Consider the following 21,310-nt stretch of genomic DNA (forward strand, 5'->3'; position numbering starts at 1 on the left):
TAGCAAGATAATTACAGAAGTGAACAAACCATATACTATATTTGAATCATATAGACTTCAAACATTAGATACATTCAAAAATCCAAAAACAACTATGGAGCGTTTTGTGTGCTTTGTATCTATAATATTACATGTAAATATAATAATATCAATCTTGCATCTCCCATGACCTGGATTAAAAGAAAATATAAATTTTTTTCTATATACTTCAGATTTCATTATACCCAGGTAAATCTTTTACTTATTTTCAATTTTCTAATAAGTGCGTAGATATACGTACTACATATGTGCACTTCCTCTCCAGAATTACCTCACCAGGCTGAGAGATGGTATCGACTTATACAATATTGCACTTTTCTGACCCAGTCCCCATCCACATCTCACCAACTATTCAGCCCAACGATGCCTATCTCACACATTCATGTTATCTCACACTTCTTCATCTAACGTGCAACTTTCTCATTGTCTAGTTCTATCTTTCCACTTATAACAAACCTCATCTGACTTTTATAACTTTTTTTGCTCTTTCCTTCTAACTTGCTTGTTTTTGACTTCCCCTTTTTTTATATACTTTCCTCATCCAGTACCCCCTCCTCTGTCTCAATACTGAATTTACACCTTTCTGTCATGATTATAAAACCTTGGTTTTGTTATGTAACCACACCGCCTTTAATTTGATAATGATTAGTTAGAAGCATTTGTCACTTTTCTGTCAAGCTGTTTTGGTGCAAACCTTTTATAATTATTGTCCAGCAGCATCCTGCAGGGATGGCAATGAAGAAGACAAGAAAAAAAGTGGATACAGAGGTGGAGATGGGAGGAGGATACAAAAAAATACCAAAAATGTACTTATTAATAAAAATAGCTTACATTCTTATTGACTTTTGGTAAAACTGTCTGTTAGGGAAAGTAGAACAAGACTAATAGGTCTGAGATAAACAGCGGGGATTGAGATTCTTAAACAAGAACATCTGAAAGAATGACAGGAAGAAAAATGGGTAGACAAATTCAATAGCCTTGCTGAGTCTCTTAAAAAGCAGAGGTGGAAATAAAGGAAAGATAGCCAGATGAGAGAGAGGAGGACTTGGGACTCTGTTCTCTTCAACTCAAAGACCTGCCAAACAAAATGACAGCACTGCGTGAGCACGAGAGAGGGCGGTGAACGTGAGACAGAAAGGTGAGACTGCATAGAGCAAAAGCACAGAGAGAGACAAAGAGAGAAATGGCCATTGAGAATGTGAGACAGAAGTGAAGAGAGAATTATAATCATAGTAATGAGGGGGACTGACAGATGTGCTGTACTGTAAAAACCTTGAGCATGTCAGAGAGTAAGAACAAAAAGCAAACCGGAAACTTGAGATTGGCTGTCACCGTGTCAAGTGCCAAGGCAATGATCTGTCCATTTTCAGCCAAATGAAAAGTTACATGTTGCCCACTCTGACCCTGTTATTCTTACGCCACAACCCTTTTTTCTGACCTCAAGATTAGTGCTTTATTGTAGGCTTACAAGATGTTTCCATGTAGACACCAAATTCAAATTTTCCATCCTTTAAGAAATAAGTTAACCATTACTTTTAGCTATTGAGCACTGCTACCAGCATGCATCTCCTGTCATGTTGTAAATGTAACATTTAACCTTCTCATCAGCTATCCTGTCACCAACCTTAACAAACTCAAAGATAACGATGCTAATAAACATCACATTTTTTTTTTTCAGTTTCAGCTTACTGTCAAAACACACATTTTACTTTGATTGTGTTGCTGACAACCTCATGTAGAAATGCCTTCATCCATCAATGAGCTTGAATACTTGCGCTCAAAAAATGCATCCGTGTAAGGAATAAGGCTTCATTATGTCTTCATTTGGGTTTGGGAAGAAGTACAGAACAGGGACTGACTATGGCATGTGAAACTGGTTGTTGTGCCATTTTGTTGTTAATCTTGAGTTTGAGTGTCTAGCTTACCGGTACCGATACCTTGACTTTGATACTGGTTCCTGAACAATTTCTTTTTACATTTTTTCCTATATCAATTTCATAAAGTTCCTTTAAACAAAAGAAAATTATATTAGATATTGCAGCAATTCCTCACTTCAAATGAGAAGTGCAGCCTATTAACATGTCCACACTCACAGTACATGGCACAAATAATACAATAAATGTATCATGATGTGCTACATTCCTTAGGATTATATATCATTTTACATGTGTTTTTAAATCTAAACAATTTTATAAAAACACACTGAGATCACTTGGGAATTGTTTATTACAGTGTCCTAGTATGTTTTGCCAAATTACAAAATGTCCATGACACTAAAGCTAGCAAAAACTATCCCCCCTAAGGTTACTTTTAAGCTCTCTCTCCATCCCTTCTCCACTCCCTACGCTGCATGGTCAATACAGGGTTTACACAGGTTACCTAGGACGAGTGGAGGCTAGCGTGCGTGCGTGTGTGTGTGTGTGTGTGTGTGTGTGTGTGTGTGTGTGTGTGTGTGTGTGTGTGTATGTGTGTGTGTGTTGGACTACCTGACCTGAGAGCGTGGATCAATGAAAGGTTTGACCCAATAAGCCAAAATCAAACACACTCAGACACCAATACACCAATGACACATGGGTCAAGTGTGGAGTTCTAAGTGCTTGTAAAATTGAGGTTAAATTTGAAAGTAACATTTAAATTTTTTCAAAAATCAATTGATTTTAACTCACCACTATGAAGCATCTGGGGAACACTGTGTTGAAGCAAGGTGCTAAAAGGTGTATGAGGCAAAATTGCCAACAAAGATTAGCCAACTTTGTAAAAAGTTGGCTGATGCTCTACGACGGCAAAAAAAATCCAAGGACACACCTGCCAGCTTGGAAGTAAGACAATGGAGACACCTCAAACGTGTGGAGCAACGTCAAAAGAGTAACTTCATCTGATTGCCTATTTTTTCGCTGAACTGTGCCACTCACAAATATTTTACTTGGTAAGTTTTTGTGTAGCCAACAATTTGGAGCAACTGCCTGTAGCTAAAGGATATACAGCACTTTGGTTTACAGACCGACAGAACACTGCTGCTCAGCCTTGAATGCTCAAAATTAGAGTTGGAATGACCTGAGATCAACTAAACTTCATGGAATAATAAGAATGATAAAGGGAAAAACAAAATAAAAAACAAAAAGGCTACTACTTTGTCCCAGCGTAACAGGTGCTACAAAGCTGAGAGTGGAGATGTCAATCCCATGCAGGCTGGAAAAGAGGTTTAATTAGCTAAAAGTGAAAACACCTGTGTGATTGTACGGACCAAGAGTGTGTAAAGGCCAACTCTAACTGGGAGTCTGATACTGCATTATCCACTTGCCATTAACTAAATTGTGTTCTGTATATCATCAGATATGAACATATGGGGCCAGGGAATAACATGTGCAGTCAGCTAACTCTAGAGCATTTATCTACAGACAGACTCGCCATGCTGACAGTGGTCTTGAATGGGGAAAAAAAGAGATCATTTAATCACCATCTTTGTACACTATTTACCAGATAACGCCCCACAGTGTAATTTGGATTTTTAATTCACTCACAAAATTTACATTAATTGTCTATAGCAGGGCAGGAAGACCATGAGGCCATTCTAATCTTTACAATGTTCTTGGCTCATTCACCAATAAACAGTAGTATTTCAGTGAGCTACACATGAATTACACATGTCCATGCTATTGTTTGCACTGCTCTGCATCTCTGTAAATTGTAAATTAGAGAGAGAGAGAGAGAGAGAGAGGAGATGGAGAAATGCAGAGTTGGTTCCTTTCCTTTTATTAAAATTAAAAGAGCACATGAAATTGGAAGGTAGATTAATAGCAGTTCAAGATTTAAGTGCACAACATCACTGCATCAGCAGCGCACGCACACGCACGCACACACATACACACACACACACACAACCATCTCTTTTCACATCATACCCTTTATAATCGGGTCGATTAGGGTCTGATTGATTAGTTTGGAGTGGATCAATGAAATGCTACAATCAGCCAAATGCATGAGCATATACACAGCTCACAGGCAGTGCGCGCACACACACACACACACACACACATAAAAACAATCTTTAAATATGCTTATGCTATCTGTACACCACTGAGCTTTGATTTCCACTCATGACCACTTACCATTAAAAAAATCTATGATGCTTGTGTGTACGTGTAGGTCCATGTGTGTACTTTGGCATCTTATGCGGTCAGCAATTTCCTTCGCAATGACCAATCCATCACCATACCCTTAACAACAAATTGAATGGGTGAGGTGGCCACCTATGATGGCACCTGTCAATCATATGTAGAATGTGTGTGTGTGTGTGTGTGTGTGTGTGTGTGTGTGTGTGTGTGTGTGTAGCTCCGTGTATAGTCAGGACATGCTTTCTTACACATTTTATTTCACAGGCTGGTTAAAACGGGCTCAGCTGGTTTTGGATGTGATACATTAGAGGATAGAGGGAAAGTAAGATGGTGTACTAAAATAAAATAAAACATTTTTCTCCCTGAAAATATGCTAATTTACTGATTTACTGCCAACTGTGCTATTTCAACTTTTTGTGTTGTTTTTTCATTAAAAAATAATTTTATAAATGAACTCCAATGATCTGAATACAACAATAAATTCAGGATAATAAATGTGTATTCCAGGTTCAAAATCGCAAAGCTGTTCCTCATAAGAAAGGGGTTTGATCACTCAGCAACACACACACACACACACACACACACACACACACACACACACACACACACACAATAACAGTGGATAGACTGACAGCACCACCTAGCTCTACACAACAGAAGCTGCATCTTAAGTGTACCTTGAAGCCACCAGCAGGAACCCCCCCCCCCCCACACACACACACACACACACACCTCCAGCTCCCACCCCTAGCCCTTACGGTCTGTTATTGTGTCATCCATGTGTTTCCTATCTAAACAAAAGAACAGTTTTCTGCCTGTGTGAAGCGAGCCGCTTTCTATCAGCATGTCGTCATTCCCTTCTCGGCCCTTGATGTAATGCCAGAGTAAGAAGAAGGCATTTTTATGTCTCATGACATAATTTCGATGCAGGTCTTTGTGGTGCTCCCATAAAAGAAGTCAGTGCAGGGGCTGGCAAGATAAGGTCACTCGGGCAGGCACACAAACACATAAGCTAGCATGAAAAAGTAATTTTTAAAAAGCCTTGCACATTTCTGTGTGATGCACATAAAAATAATTGTGCAGATCACAAAGAGAATTTGAATGAACCCTGAGGCAGGTCAGCTCTTCTATACTAGGCTATGTACAAGTTGGTCTTTTCGTCTTTCATCAGCAAATATTCCTGCTTAGCCCTGTTTTCCCCTCTGGCTTCACTTTGCCTCCTCTCTATTGCTTCCCCTCAATTCCCCTCCCTTCTCCTGCCTTTCCTCTTCTCCGGTTGCCTCCTCTCTGTATAATTTTGCTTCCTCTCATTCACCCAGCCTCCTTTTACTCTCCTGCTCTTCCTCCTATCTGTCCCCTTATCCCCTCTGAGTTGTAGTGGTTCCTTACAAATCAGCTGATGTAAATCATCATGTTCCAGCACTTTGCTCTATTGGATACACCCACAAAGCAACAAAAAGCTTATCGATTAACACATAAATGTGATACACCCGCGCTCACTCTCTCAGTCTCAATACTCTTAATCTCACTATTTTATTCCTTCTTGGGTTTTTTTCTCTCCCCGTGTCTCCCCCTTTCTCTCTCGTTCTATTCTCTAAAGAGCTGAACATCAACAACAGTAGATTTATGTACAGATTGAAAAACACAATTTACAGAAAGGGATATATATACACACGGTAAAAGCATTCACATATACACTGCACAAAAGGACAGGGACAAATTCTCACTCACACACACACACACAGACACACACACACACACACACACATCTCTGACTATGACCTCTCTGCGGCAGTCGATCCATCGCCGTGGTAGTCGATAATCAGGACGGTGTTGTCTCCGTATGGAGAATATGGATGAATGAAATTCACCTGCTCAGCAGTTTTAAGTGTTTGTGTAGGTTTGTGTGCGCGTGTGTGCTGACCCTCTATTGATCTCCAGTCACCTTACCTCTCAGTAGAGCATGAGAAATCCAGACAAGACAGACAGGAAGCAAAAGATTAATAGGGGACAGAAATACTGTGAAGAATGAGAAACACAGACAAAGACAGAAAGGGGGAGGGGGGCAAAGTGCAGACTGTTACACAAAGTCAGCAGAGGGACAGTTACAAAAACATACTGAAAGATAGTATATAGACATATTATTGAGAGATAAATAAAGCAGAAATGATTATAACTGTCAAAACTAGCACATCCTCCATCAGCACCAGCAGTACAACTGTTCAGTGACTTTGTTAACTTCAAACAGGTAGAAACTTCTGTGTCTGTCACAAAGCCAAAATATAATGACAACTTCTGTTTCCTCAGTCATGCAGAGAGTGTGTGCAGTTGCCTGCATCCATATTTGCATGTGTGTGTGTGTGAATTTTTGTTGGCTTGCGTCCTTGTATTCATACATGTATGTATGCCTGTGCATGAGGAAGAATATCTGTGTGTACGAGAGTGAGTGTGTGTGTGCTGTGTGTGTGTGTGTGTGTGTGTGTGCGCGCGCGCGTGTGTGCGCGTGTTAACTATCTACCACCGACCTCCCCGAGGCTGTGTGTAGACCACACTTGGCCATATGGAACAGCGTTATGGAGACACACAGTGGCACAGATGGACACATTCTGTGCAGGCCATATTCTCAATGATCCACCAGTAGCAGTCTGAACAACAGCACTCATAAACCAGAGGAGCCTGTTAACCGGAGGAAACTGCACAGGCTCCACCCACTGGGAAGAAGGGAGTAAACTGTCAGTTTTTCAAGATGGGTATATTGTTCACAAATTTGGGGGGAAATGGTGAAAGGAAAGGGAATTTGGAATCATTTACTTTTGCTAATTAAAAAAACAAAAAATGAACAGAAGTATTGGGCCCCACCACCACAGGCCACACAAACCCTGTGCAACTGCTGTAACCACACCTCCTGAACCCAACTGAACAATTCAAAGTTATAAGTAACTACTTTGCAGGCTTGCAACATTATTGTGGTCTAATACTTACTGAATGGTATTTACTTAGTGAGTTATGAAAATAGTGTGCAGAGATGCATGCAACATTCTCCATATACTGGAATTCACAATGTGATGCAAGACTATCCCCTATGACTATATAGGAAGACATCATCCCTAGGTTTCTCAAGAGAGGCGCATGGTGGCTCAGTGGTTAGAGCTGTCACCTCACAGCAAGAAGGTTCTGGATTCAGTTCCTGGCTAGGACAATGCCATTCTGTGTGGAGTTTGCAAGTTCTTCCTGCGTTACCCACGTATCACTCAATGGTTCCAGCTTCAAGTGGCCCTTTGAGGAACTGCAGTTTCTGGCTCTTCCACCTTGTGTTCATTGAGGTTGCCGATTGGTGATTGTTGAAAATTTCGTTCCAAAACCAAGGGCATTGGTATATTGCAAGCTATTCCACAACCAATGTCAGAAAACCATTTTTATGGACCTTGCTTTGTACATGAGAGTACTGTCATGTTGAAACAGAAAAGGGTTTTCATTTTTGTGGATAATTAAAGAGATATATGTTAAAGCATGACGTATAGAAGCTTTAAAAGTTGTCAATGTTCAAACCAACATCAGTGGTTTAGTCTGCAGCTCTCACATCCCGATAGCTAATTTATCCAGCTTTGCTTTCCTTCCTCCTCTCCTTTCTTTCCTACATCTTATCTCTTTCAATTGGCTCTCGACATAACAATGGATGTCTGAGTGGCTTTTGAAGTAGGATTTTCTGTCTGTCAGATGTGACTGATTAGGCTACACACACAACCATGCACGCCATGTTCTCTCTCACATACATGCAAACGCAGTTTCACACTCGCATACACACGCTGCGTTTTGATGGTGATTATCGGAGGATTAACATGTCAAAATGCTAAGCTGTAATAAGTGTCAGCTGACAGTCCTAAACCTGGATCAATGAACTACACACACATGCACACGGAAACACGAGAATTAAGAGCATAGACTGTATCACACCTACCACTAGTATATGTTTTATTAGCCCTCTCAAGTGGGACTGATTTTTAAATGAATAGCAATAAATAAAATTATTCCTTGTACCTGTAAAGTTTAGAAAACTTTAAACATGTTTGCCGGAGGGTTGCTGTCCCATTCTATACAATGGAGGATTGCCGCTTTAGCCATCCACATAATCTGTAACCACTTCGGAGATTATGGGGTTAATTGCTGAAAGGTTGTCTCCTGACCCCCAGACAGCTTATCTCCTTCAGAGCTGAAGGAGAACAATCAATCTCACCGTGTCACTTCAAACCAGCGCAAGGAAAAAAAAAAAAAAAAAAACTAGAAAGGCCCTCACAGTACGCAGACCTCTGCCACGGCCAAGAGTCCAGTCTTCTATGATACGCAAATCTGTGCACTGTTCACTTTAATTACGACAACTTTGCGCAGGTCAGGGAATCCGGAATACCAGATTAATCCAGAAAAATCCTATCCCGTTATCCAGTATTGTTTTCCGCAATTTCAGTTAACGTTTTTGCCTTAGAAAAATTAAATATAATTTGTGTATCTACTCCATGATTTGGATCTCCCCAAAATGTATTAGGTTCCCGGACTGATGCCATACCCTTCCACCAAGTTTCATGAAAATAGGGCCAGCAGCCATAAATGGCATGGAAAACATAATATCCTTTGCAGAGGTAAAAACACAAACTATTTCTTCCCAAGATAGAATAACTTATACATTTCTGTAAACTGAAAAACTTTTTACTCCACCCATCTCCCTAAAGCAGTTTGAAATGGGTTATACTTGGTTTAGTCTGGGTCTTTTTAACATCAGCAGCTCTTGTAAAGCTAAACTGAATATTATAGAGTTCATAAAGACAGTATTTATTACACTACAACACAGGGTCCATTATATATAAGAGTTTATGACTGCGTGCATGATTAGACTAATATTAAGGATAACAGTTTCTGCTTTTATTTTATTATTTATTTGTATTTTGTCTTTAATTTTTTAAGATTTTAATGTAACTGATGCATTTAACTATGCAACATCATCTAGAATATTAAAAAAACATCATGTCATATATGTTAGAATTTAGTTGGAATATTACATTCATTTCCAATTCAAGTCTCATTATTCAGTACCATTTTTGATACCATGGGGAGAGACAGACAAGTAAAACATGTCATTTATTTATGTTTTATTATGTATCCTGATGTCTTAACTAAATTTATTTCTGACCATAGTGTTCTTCTTGTAGCTTTTAATTCATTAGATGCAATTCATTCTTTGAATTTGTATGTGGGTTTGTATGGGGATTACATCTTAAGCAAATGTTTTTGTCCATTGTAAATAGGAGAACCATGACATCAAAATAAATTGTGCAGATGGGGAAATTACAATATGAAGTGTTTCACAATAAGAATTGACTGTTAGCTGCTGGCAACAATGTTGTGACCTAAAGTTTGACCTAAATTATCATTCTGATTGGAAGGATCGCTTCCTTCACTCAGTCTATTCATTAGTGTCTGCAGATGCTCCCATTTTAAAATCTGTGTGTGTGAGTGTGTGAAGATGGGAGAGAGAGAGAGAGAAAGACGGAGACAGTGCATGTGTTTTGGGGTTTAATGGTAATCAGTGTGTATGCATGCATACATGCTGTCATTCATATTAAACATACATACTAACAGTGATTGACTGACAATAACATGGCAATGTTGCTTGTTACATCACAATAGCTTGTTCCTATATCAGTTTGCTCTCAAGGAGATTTTAGGTCCTCAGCTGGACATCAAACAAAATGTACGCTCTAACTCACCAACTTGTAAGCTAGAATCGAAATTCTAACCCGATGTAGTATAGAATAAAATGAACCTCATGTCCGTGTTCAGTTTGGAGTATATCTGGCCAATGAGTCTAAACAAAAGCCTAACTTCTTCTCTTAAGTGGTACCCAAGTTCACAAAGAACCTATACCTCTGTTTTTCATGAGTGCACATGGAAAGATGTTGCTGCCGGATGTTCCAAATAACAGAGTTGATAGTAAAAACATTCTTCTAGGTCCAGGAACCAGGTCCTCTTCCAAGTATCTGCTGATTACGATCAGCCAAAAATAAAGATGCTGCATGTCTTCATACTACAGAAATGTAAGTGTGAGTGTAAAATAAGGTCTTTTGTGTTAAGTTGTCTTACCAAGATGCAGCTGACAGACATTGAACTTGGTTAGGTTTAAGTACATTTTCAACTGTTTACCAAAAGTGAAAGCTAAGAAACAGTTAATGCCTCTGATCTCTTATTAGTTAGTTATTAGTCTTACTCTTTTACTTCCTTTCTCCCACCTCTCCATCATGTCTTACCTCCATCTACTCAAGGTGAATGACAGAAATTATGTGACGCCTACTCAGGGAACTGATGATCTGTGTGTGTGTGTGTGTGTGTGTGTGTGTGTGTGTGTGTGTGTGTGTGTGTGTGTGTGTGTGTCGGGGTTAGGCAATTAAATGAGCCTGTTATCATCAGTCACACACATTCAGGGACAGGTTTACTCTTTATAAAGCTCCCACCGCCCAGCACATTACTCTGTCAATGTATGTAAATCTTTCTGCTAACTGCTGGTAGGTCTGTGTGCGTGCGTGTGTGCGTGTGTGTGTGTGTGTGTGTGTGTGTGATGAAAACATACATATACACATGATAAATCTCTCCTGACCACATACACACAGTGCCCACAAAGAGCACACACTCACAAACACACACACATCACAGACAGCTTTTCTTTCTAAAAGGTTGACATGAGAGGCAGTCGTTCTAACATTTCTATGATTGAGGTGAAGAGTAAAGCCAAGCCAACACAGAGTGATTACATTAGTCTTCCTAACAGATCATATCTTCTATTCACAAGACCATGAATCAAATCCATCTTGACACCAAATAATGTGTACTTAAAGGGACAATCCACCTTAACAGAGATTACACACTGCTCAAAATCACCACTGCAATGAATGAACTTTCAGATTAGCCTACGATCTCTCATGTAGATTTAAACACATTTTCTTGAAACAGCCTGAGGCATTGTGCGGCAAAATGCTAAATATGCTTAAATGGTTACAACTTGAGGCTTTTAAGTCATTAGATCACGCAGCAAATTATGCTGTCTGTGTCCCCATAATGAACTACACAATGAGACTGGCAGGTCTTCAGAGGTTATAAGGGATATTTAAAAGCTGTTTTTCACCCATACAAATCTGCTTGCTGTCTTAATCTCAATTATTTGACTGTTCTCATACGCCATAAAATATATATTTGGAGTTAAATTCTGATTTCTCTTTTCGAGAGCAATCACTTTTCACAAGGTCTTAGCTTGTAAGACCCCTTGAGAATTTTAATGGCTACAGATGAAAATAGGTAAATTTAATGAGGAATTTGGGATTCTGTTAAATATCTTTTAATAACTCAATATATTAATTTAAAAGCATACAACAAAGGCCAATTTTTTTATGAACTAATTTTATATGCTTATCTAGATTTAGTATTTGATTGTTTTTTTTACTTCGTAATTATTTATTAGCATATTTCCCACGTATATATACAAAATAAAATATTATATTATATATATATATTATATATTAATCCCTGAAAATGTGATCAAGTCCAACAACTTTGAAATACACTGTCAAAGTTCTTGTAAGCAGAAAAGAAAGCAATGAATGAAGGCTCAAAATGTGGGCTACTACTTCTACTAATAATACTTTTGCCTTTCCTTTTATCATTCTGTCCATAACACTTGATTTTCCTGTGTGTGTCTGTTCACACAGTCTGACTCACACACAATCATATGATAGACCAGTTCTGGTCATTTAGTTAGTCTATCCCCAACAAACCCCACATTTAGGCACTTCATTAAGATAATTCATCAACACAATGAATCCATGAGGAGGTGGACTTCATAACAATAACAATTAGTAACACACACACACACACAATTTCATGCAGTACTGTGTATCCATCTATTCTAGGTGGGTCCCAGGTGCAGCTGTGTTTCCTTAATTAAGAGCCAAGGTCCATGAAGACTGCAGGCTTCATCGTTTATTATATTCATAATTAACCCTTTCGCTTCCACCCTCTCTGCCTCTCTCTTTGTTTCATTTCAATCACTCTGTTAACCCCTTCTCTATCGCTTAAAATCAATCTTCCATATCCTGCTGGTTGGCTGCCTCATGCTGTCACCTTGTGTCCATCTCACACACCGTCACCATTAACGCCACATTTGTCTTTATTTCACTGTCCCTCCCTCAATTCTTTAATTACCAGCCTCCCTCTGTCTTTCATTTTATTCACTGTAGCACTTAACCCCTTTCTCTCATGCACCCTCCCGCTTCTCCTCTTTTCATATGCTCTTACGAATTGCACCTATCTGTCTCTTTCTCGCTCCCTTAATGCTCTCATTCCTGTTGCCTCTCTCCCTGGCGTTCTCTCTCATCCTCCCTCCTAGTATCCTCTCCCTCTCGCAAAAGCCATTACTCAATTAACCCCCCTGGTTCCTGGCTAAGGGTCAACATATGTATCAGGTCTAGATCACGTCTCTATGTGCCTTTGACAAATGAAGAGCACACACTCGTGTGTGGGTGTGGGTGTGTGGCTGGGGTGTGGGTGTGGGTGTGTGTGTGTGTGTGTGTGTGTGTGTGTGTGTGTGTGTGTGTGTGTGTGTGTGTGCACACTGAGGTGTGACTCAAAAATGATTGGATTCATTAGAGAAACGGGTGAAAGAAAGGGGTGCGTGATGAAGGGGAAGGAAGGGGGCAAGAGAAAGTGGAGAGGTGGAGGCCAAGGCATTACCAAGTACTGGTGGAGGACTCAGGACATGGTAAAAGCAGTACAAAAAGCCAGGAAAGAGTAGATATGGAGTAGGAACAGAAGACAAAGCGAATGAGTGTAGAGAGGATAACTGCTGTAAACAGGTAGAGTTGAGGTGGAGGATGGGTAGAGCAGAGGGATGGGGTGAAGGTGAGAGGGAGCATTTAGGTTCATTATAGTGAGAGCTCACTGTTGTCTCCTCTTTGTCCCATCATAATGAGCAACCTCTCTATGTAACAGTGATAATGATACATGAGTCAAGCCTGGATGACCTTTAGGAAAAAATGTCCATTAATTGGAAACTCTTGAGAGAGAGCCCCATGTATCTTAACACATCGGTTCATTGGAATATAATGGACACTGCAAGTTTTAGGTTAATTTGATATTTTTCCTTCTTTGATGAATGAAGACATTTATCTATTCATTCCATTATCTGTCCTTTTCAGTATGGTTGTCTATCTTTTGCAATCAGCTCAATGATACCACAATTAGATAAAAGGCATCAATAAAGTGACATTACACACAAGCAGCACTATTACCATACTAACTGAACAGCTAAGTTGCTGCATGCACATTTTAGTGTGCATTTGCATTGGTTTCTGTTTGGTTTTAAGTCATTTTTGGCCCAATTACAGTAATAACATTTAGTTACTGTGGTACCATCTAACCTCACATAACTTATGTGTTAGAGATGGCACTATTCAGGGGTAAGAGGATGGTAGAACTGGCAAATATCCAGAGTATGGTAAGTTAGGATACTAAGCACTTACAAACTAGCGATCACATTCTAAAACAGCCGTTAGTCTCGCTGTAGATGCTGACTGACAGGAGATGTTTAGTTAGGTAATGTAGCGTTAGCTTATGCGCTCCCTGAAAGCTCTGTAACTTTGCATCCACGCAGATGCCGTCATCTACGTTTCGACGTTCACAAAGTTAAATAAAAACTCAAAAAGCATTGTGTATCAAGTCATTCCACAACGATGAAGCAGCCAGGAGAGCGATCTCTTTCTTTGTCTAATAACACAAACAGCGTCTTTATTTAATTTCTAATCATTCACATGCTGTCCCTGCAGAAAGTCACTGTCCATATGTTGCCTGTTTCAGTAACATCCCAACATGTTTCCTGACGTAAATGCCGATAATGTAACAAAAGTGCCCCTGTGTCCAATGCAACAGGATATACTGAGGTATATAACAGAGTAACTGTGCGTGTGCGCTTTGTGTACTGGCTGTTTTCTGAGTGTTTAATTACTTTTAAACTAGTCGACTAGTCTAAATTTAAATTTTCGTTTAATCGACTGCAAAATTAGTCGCCAGGAACATCCCTACTGGGAAGCAAGATACACAATTCTGTCTGAGCCGATGAATTAACCGTATCAGCCAATTTAACATGATGAGTGTTCGTCCAAGCCTTCAAGGAATTAGACTGATCCATTCATGCGCATGTGCAACCGTACACTTGCATACATACACCCACAGACACAAAGACAAGAATGTGTGCATTTAGCAGATGGCTGGTGGTTAAGAGAGTGTGAATGATAAAATCTCCCCACTATTCCATTGCCTTGTCCATTATTCCACTCCACTGCTTTTTGAAGAGAGCGAGGTTGTGTGGGTATGTGTGTGTATGTAAGTAAAAGTATATTGGTGTGTGGACCTTTCTGCGTGCATTTTCATCTCCATGTATCTGTGCCTAAGCAAAACAATCCACTAACGTCACTTGCATCGTAAATGAGCAATATTAAAATTAAACCATTAAATTACAACATAAAAACAGCCATTTAATTGAGTTTTGCTCTATTCCAATTTTATTGTTTCTACCCATCATGTGTGACAGGCTGTAAGCAATCAAACTAATGGAACATTACCAACCTATTCAAAATGTGCCACACGAGTTATATTGTATTACCCATCTGGGTGTGTGATCAAGTGAAACATGACATGGCTGTAACATATGAGGCTATGTAGCATTAAAGGTTATGTTTGAAGTCATTGTGTTCTTGATGAGTTATGCGGTGCGTCTGTGTGTAAAAGAGAGAGGCATACAGATGGAGGTGGCGTAGTGTCAGCAGCAATTTGACAGATGATTCACTGGAATCACACACATAAAGAGCTCATTGCACACATCAATATCTATACCTAAAATATACACACATGATTAACCCGCACAGACACACACACACACACACACACACAGACACGGTAAAATCCCCATTAGAGTTTACCTATAAATAAGATTTTAGATCAAAGAAGGCCCTACCCTGCTCTGACTGCAGCCCACACACTGAAACACTCACACACAATCAGGGTTATTATTTTGTCTTTCATAATGGATCCCTGTTCAACCCCCAATCATGAATATATACGCTTTTACCCTATCAAAAACACAGAGGAGGATATTCATTGTACAGACTGACACTGTAAATCAATGCTGAAGATATAACCTAGTAAGTCATATATCACTAAAAGCTGACACACATACATACAGTACGCACATATAGTAAAGACTGCTATTTTAATATATGTTGACTGTCAATGTAGACTGATATATGTGTCAGTGTGCCGCAATTTACCAATGAGGCCATAGCCTCATCAAATATAATTCACAATTCGGCTGATAGCAGATACCTCAGCTCCTGAAGAAAGATAAGGTTTATGGTCCCTCTACCCTTCTCAAGGACTACCAGATACACCTTCTCTCACACACACACACACAAGATAAACCCATCAATGAAAACTAACACATATGATTACTATAAAATGAAAAATGTCAGGCTACATAAAGAAAAATGACAAAGGAATGACATCTGAATCACACGTATAGTGGACCGGCAGAAGACTTTATGGCTCTTGTACCCTTTTGAAGGACTAGGAAGAGCAAGTACACACATTCATACATACATTAGGACAAAAGAAGTGGTGACAAAAACAAAAAGCTTGGGTTTGTATGACGCTGGCTGTCATTGTGTTAGGTTTATGATAAAAAAAATATATAATTTCTAAATTTGAAGAGAAAGTGTCATGTGTATGTTTTGCAGGAAAATAATGGTTTTTTTTTGTCCTAGACCTGAAAACAACCAGCACTTTTAATTTTTATAAAAAGACCAACAGGGGCGGCCAGATAGCTCACGTGGTTCGAGTCTGAGCTGTGGCCCTTTGCTCTCAGTGACTTAGAATGTTTCTGAAGACAACATTTAGTTGCTCTCAAAAACCGATCAAGACCATTCACAAAAGACACACCTATTCCATTGCCGCCAAAGATATACCCCAAGAAACACACCAGTGAAACATATATCCCATCTCTCCTTAGACTCGTGCATGTGTGCATATTACACCCACCTCCCATCTACACATACACCAACATACCCAGTGAAGGAAACCGTAGCAACGTGTGAAAGCAATAAGCAGCACTGCTTTCTTTAGTGGAAGGTCAATATTATTCTCCCCATGTTGGCCACTTCATATGGAGGGCTCAGGGGGCAAAGGTGGCTACAATACTGTTAGTATTACACGACAACACCCACCGTGTGTGTGTGTGTGTGTGTGTGTGTGTGTGTAGATGTGTAGGTGTAGGTGTGTGTCAGAGTGTGTGTGTGTGTGTATGTTTGTCCTTCCTGGCCATTCACTTAACCTTTGAACACTTTTAAAAGGAAAATATGTCTGAACTCAGTTGGCCTGAAGGGTTTATTGATAAATATGATTAGGACAAGCTGAGAAAACAGCAGGAGAAATAACAGAGAAATGACAATGTATTTTCAATGTATCTTTATTAATCTCAATATGTCCAGTAAAAATCCATATATAGTTTATAAAAACTAAACTAAATGAAAGGACTTAGAAACTTTGAGACAATCATCCCTCATACATTTTAAAAGATAAGTAGCATGGCTAAATGAAATCATTATTTTCTTTCAGAATTGTACAACTTAATTCAGGTTCAGCCAGGGTCAGATGCAAGGTCTGGCACGAAAACAAGCCCCATAGCCAGACATGCTGGAATCTGCAAGTGATTGACATGTTTTTTCACTAGTAAAAGGTAATCTAACCTATATCTATAATCATAGCAAAGTACAATATCAACTGAAAACACACTTCTTGAATAGAAAAGCGTTTCATTAGGGGGTCACGCCAGTCAACCCCAAGAGCAAGAGATAACAGAGCAGCCACTCAGAGTCAAAAATCAGCTGAGGGATAAACTCTTGGTATATGAAGACATGCAGAAGGGCACAAAGGGCCGCTACAGACAAATGGTAAAACTTAAATGTCAAATGCCAACTATTTGGTTTATTATTAATATTAAATGGGTAAAAGATTCTGTGTAAATATAGAATAATACTGCTAGAGTCGGCTAAAATGTATAAATAAATAATATAAATCTAATGTTAAAACTGAATAAATATATAAGGACATTATTGGACTAGTAAATAGAAATGGAAAATTCACCCCATAATAACATTTTAATCAAAAGTTGCTCAGCCACTACAGCACAGGAAAACAATGGCAGCAAGAGTTAATGATATTGGCAAAGCTACAAAAAATAATATCAATTATAAAATACTCAACACAATGCTAATATGATTATTAATCTCAACACATAGCTTCAAGGTGAACAATGAGATTTATTGGATGCCTGTCTTCTTGGTTTACGTATCAGGTTTTTGTTAAAGCGGGATTGGGATTGAAATTTTGTGACTAAATGTGGACTGTGTGAGAGGCTACCCACAGAAATTGCTGCTTCTAAATACGTCTGCATGTTTGTCAAATCCCTTTGAAGTCTCATTGTCTTGATCTGGGTCATGGTTCAATTAATGTCGACGTTTTAGCCAGCAATACACACACACACGCACAGACACAAACACAAAATGCTACAAGAACGTTATCATCAACTACCTTAATGCACAAATAAGTAACTTACACAGCATGCTGTACATAAGTCCAATCAAATACTGCATGTCTGTCTGGTGTCTATTGTCTTCATTATCTTGTCACCCCAGAATAAGCAGCTATAAATAATCACATTACAACTGCATCATCTTTACTAATCAGTGCTTTAAAAATCGCTCTGTGCGTGTGCGTGTGTGTGTGTGTGTGTGTGTGTGTGATTTTAGAAACAGAGGCTGAAGCTGGGGTTGCTGTCAGCACGTTTATACTGCACAGACTTAATGTACATGTCATTTATGATGAAAACTGTAGAGGAGGATTATGGGGCATTATACATAATAACCCTTCCAACAGGGTCATAATTGCCTCCCTCTGACTGGCTTGTGCTTTGCTCTTCAGAATGACGGAGTGAAGCTGGTGAGTAGGGGAAAGGGGAAAGAAAAGAGATGGAAAGGGAAAGGAGAGAGAAAAAGCAGGACAGACATGTAGAGTAGTGGGAAAGCTGGATAAAGAGTTAGGGAGGAGGAGACACTGGAAAAGGGTTGGAAAGCTAGAGGGCAGGCTTAGATAATGTGTAACACAGAGGACTAAAGAGAGCCAAAGATCTCCTATAGCCAATGCCATATGTGAATTACAATAACTTTACATTTACTCAACACTCAGGCAATGCAAGAGCTCGGTTACAATGAGGAAAAACTGTTCATACAGCGGAAGCTTTGTCTGTCATCCCCTTACTCTCCATTAAGGGTTCTTTTGGTACTTTTAACACCAAAAGTCGTTACACTCTCTAACTGTGCTTTGCTTTCCTTGTATTTGTGTCTTTGCCATATCTCGATTGCTCCAGCCATTCTTGTTTTTGAGTATTAATCCCATCCATCCATTCATCTCCAGTGGCTACATTCAAAGTTTAAGCTCACTCATCTACTCTCTGTTGTAACAACATAGGTGTATTATACAATTTCTGACAAGTTCAATGAAAATACTAAATACAATGATCATTCTCTTTTTCCATTTACATGACTTCTACAAGTGTCCTTCCCTTTCAAAGGCCTTCTCTTCGCACTTCAAACATTTTCTACCCACTGTGTACAATGTCAGTACTGTACACTTGTACTTTCCAAACAAAACAAAAACTGTATTTGAACTTAATAAATGTGTTTTCAACCAAACAGAGCTATTAGCCCCACAGTTAATTGCCTTATAAAAAGTTAAACTAAAACCATCTGTAACGATGAATGTCTAAGTGATTATATTCCAGCTCCATTGTAAATGCTTTTAACGAGTTCACACAATCAGTGAAGCAATCTATCTGTAAATGATGCAACACATACATTAGCTCGGCCAAATTACTTTTGCTGTGTGTGTTTATTTGCGCCTGTCTGTGTGTGTGTGCGCGCGCACGTCTAAATAAATTGTGCAGCAGCCCAACATTATCATTTCTCACTTACACTCACTAAATGAGCGTTTTTTGTAAGCCCTTAATTGATTAATTTGTTTCAAGAAGTATCACGTCTAGCAAATATAGCATTAATGTGCGTGCATGTTATAAGTTAGAAAGGCAGTGCGTAGGCAGAAAGACAGAAATGAATTAGCAAGTTTGACAGAGCTACATCTGTTACCAGCAGCTTGTGTTATTCGCCGCCGATCAGCAGAGTTTTCGTGATCATGGATATGGACTGAACTGTGGAATTAGAGAGCACAGAAGGGAGGGAAGGGCCTGCTGATAACAGGGAACCTGCTCTGAATAATTTCCTCATTATCAGACATTTGGCTACTTTGTTAATGATTCTGGTATTGTAGTGACCTTTAATTATTTAAATTATTTAGGTATAACTAGCGGATAAATCCTTTCAAAGTAGGATTAGAGTTGTTAGAGGACTAAAGGGGAATTTTTTCGAGAGGTAAAGATATTCAGACATGGAAATTTGCTAATTTTTGGAGCTATCGCTGACCTATGATTAAAATGTAGGCTAGAATAAGACATTCAAAATTAAATAACTTTATTTAGAGGAAGTCCATAACATAGGTTCTCCTCTGTTATAAAAAATAAAGTTTATCCTCCTTGCACATTCTCAAGCCATATTACATTTTTAGTCAGTATGCCAACACCGCAGGCACTGTCTGTATGAATGCCAGTCTGGATGTCTGTCTTTCTGTCTGTTCCTACTCTGCTCCTACTACCCCCCAATGTGATGACAACATGAGCCAGACAAAAAGAAAGGAAATCATACGGACAAAACAAGAGAGTTAAAGAAAATGAGAAAATGAGAGCATTATTTAAATATTAACGAAACTGAGAGATGAACTGTTGCCCTCTTTGTCTTCTCCAGCAAATGGTTTCGGCTGACTGGAAAACTGACACATACACACTTCGGTGAAAATACACACACACACACACTTACAAGCAGACACACAATGTGCGCCCCACTGAGTTGGCTGGAGTCCACCAACTGTCCATCTTAATGTCTCCAAGTCAGACTTTTTAAGGTTGTTTCATCTCATCAGCCTGCCAGACAGTATAATCGCCAGACATGCTTCAAGTTTGATCAATTCAAAGTGTATTTTAACAGGATTAACAAGACAATTTACAAACAGTTTTTCAGAAAATTACACTACTGTGGCATTGTAGGGCCTAACTGAACCAAACTTCACTGAGAATGTGCCCACTGGAGAAACCCAGGAACATCAGAGATCTCAAGCCCCTCTTTCTTCTTTCAGATTCAGACAACTTTATTGATCCCGAGAAGGGGCAATTCATTTGCAGCTTCTGATGTTCACATTTGTTAACATGTTGTTAACATAATAAATTAATTTGTGACAAAGTTATTCAAGTGGGGGAAGGATACAAGAAAGTTTCCAAGGCACCGAATATACCATGCAGTGTCAATTATTAAAAAATGATAAGAATATCTCAACCTCCCTTTCTTTCTTCTCCTCATAGATATTCCAATTGTGTTTTTACTGTGTAAGAGGCCTATCTTAAACCACAATAAAAAGTGTATCCTCTGTCATGAATATTGATGCTGTGGGCCATTTTTGTAGAGGCAGAACCAATAGGATGTCCTGTTAAAGGATAATAGTATCTACATCTGCATAAGGCTGCAATATGATCAAACCATTTGCAGTGTCTTGTGCATGTATGTGTGTGTAGCTTTCACAAATGTACTGTTCTAATAAAAGACAAATATCAACCGGAGCCGTTTCATAGAGGGCAATGACTGATTGCGGCTTTTTAGTCTCCTCTACATTGATCAATAATATTAAGCTTTACTACATACAAACACACAAATGCACATGCATACTAATAAACTCATAGAATGGGTTGTGGGCCTCAGTAAACAAAAAAGAGAACTTTAAATGGATGCTTGCTGTGATGGTGTGTGCATGCTTGAAAAAGAATATTTATGTTTAACACTGATGTGTGCAAAGGGACACATGCTGTGTGTGTGTGTGTGTGTGTGTGTGTGTGTGTGTGCATTTGATCAAGA

The 21,310-nt window shown here is 39.1% G+C and overlaps 1 protein-coding gene across 4 annotated transcripts in view; it reads right to left on the minus strand.

Moving 5' to 3' along the window:
- The window catches only part of pard3bb (par-3 family cell polarity regulator beta b), a 197,766-nt gene that overhangs the window by 158,918 nt on the left and 17,538 nt on the right, over positions 1–21,310 (minus strand). The gene's annotated exons all lie outside the window — the stretch shown is intronic.

The sequence above is a fragment of the Dicentrarchus labrax genome, unplaced genomic scaffold (assembly GCF_905237075.1).
Source record: "Dicentrarchus labrax unplaced genomic scaffold, dlabrax2021, whole genome shotgun sequence".
NCBI lineage: Eukaryota > Metazoa > Chordata > Actinopteri > Moronidae > Dicentrarchus > Dicentrarchus labrax.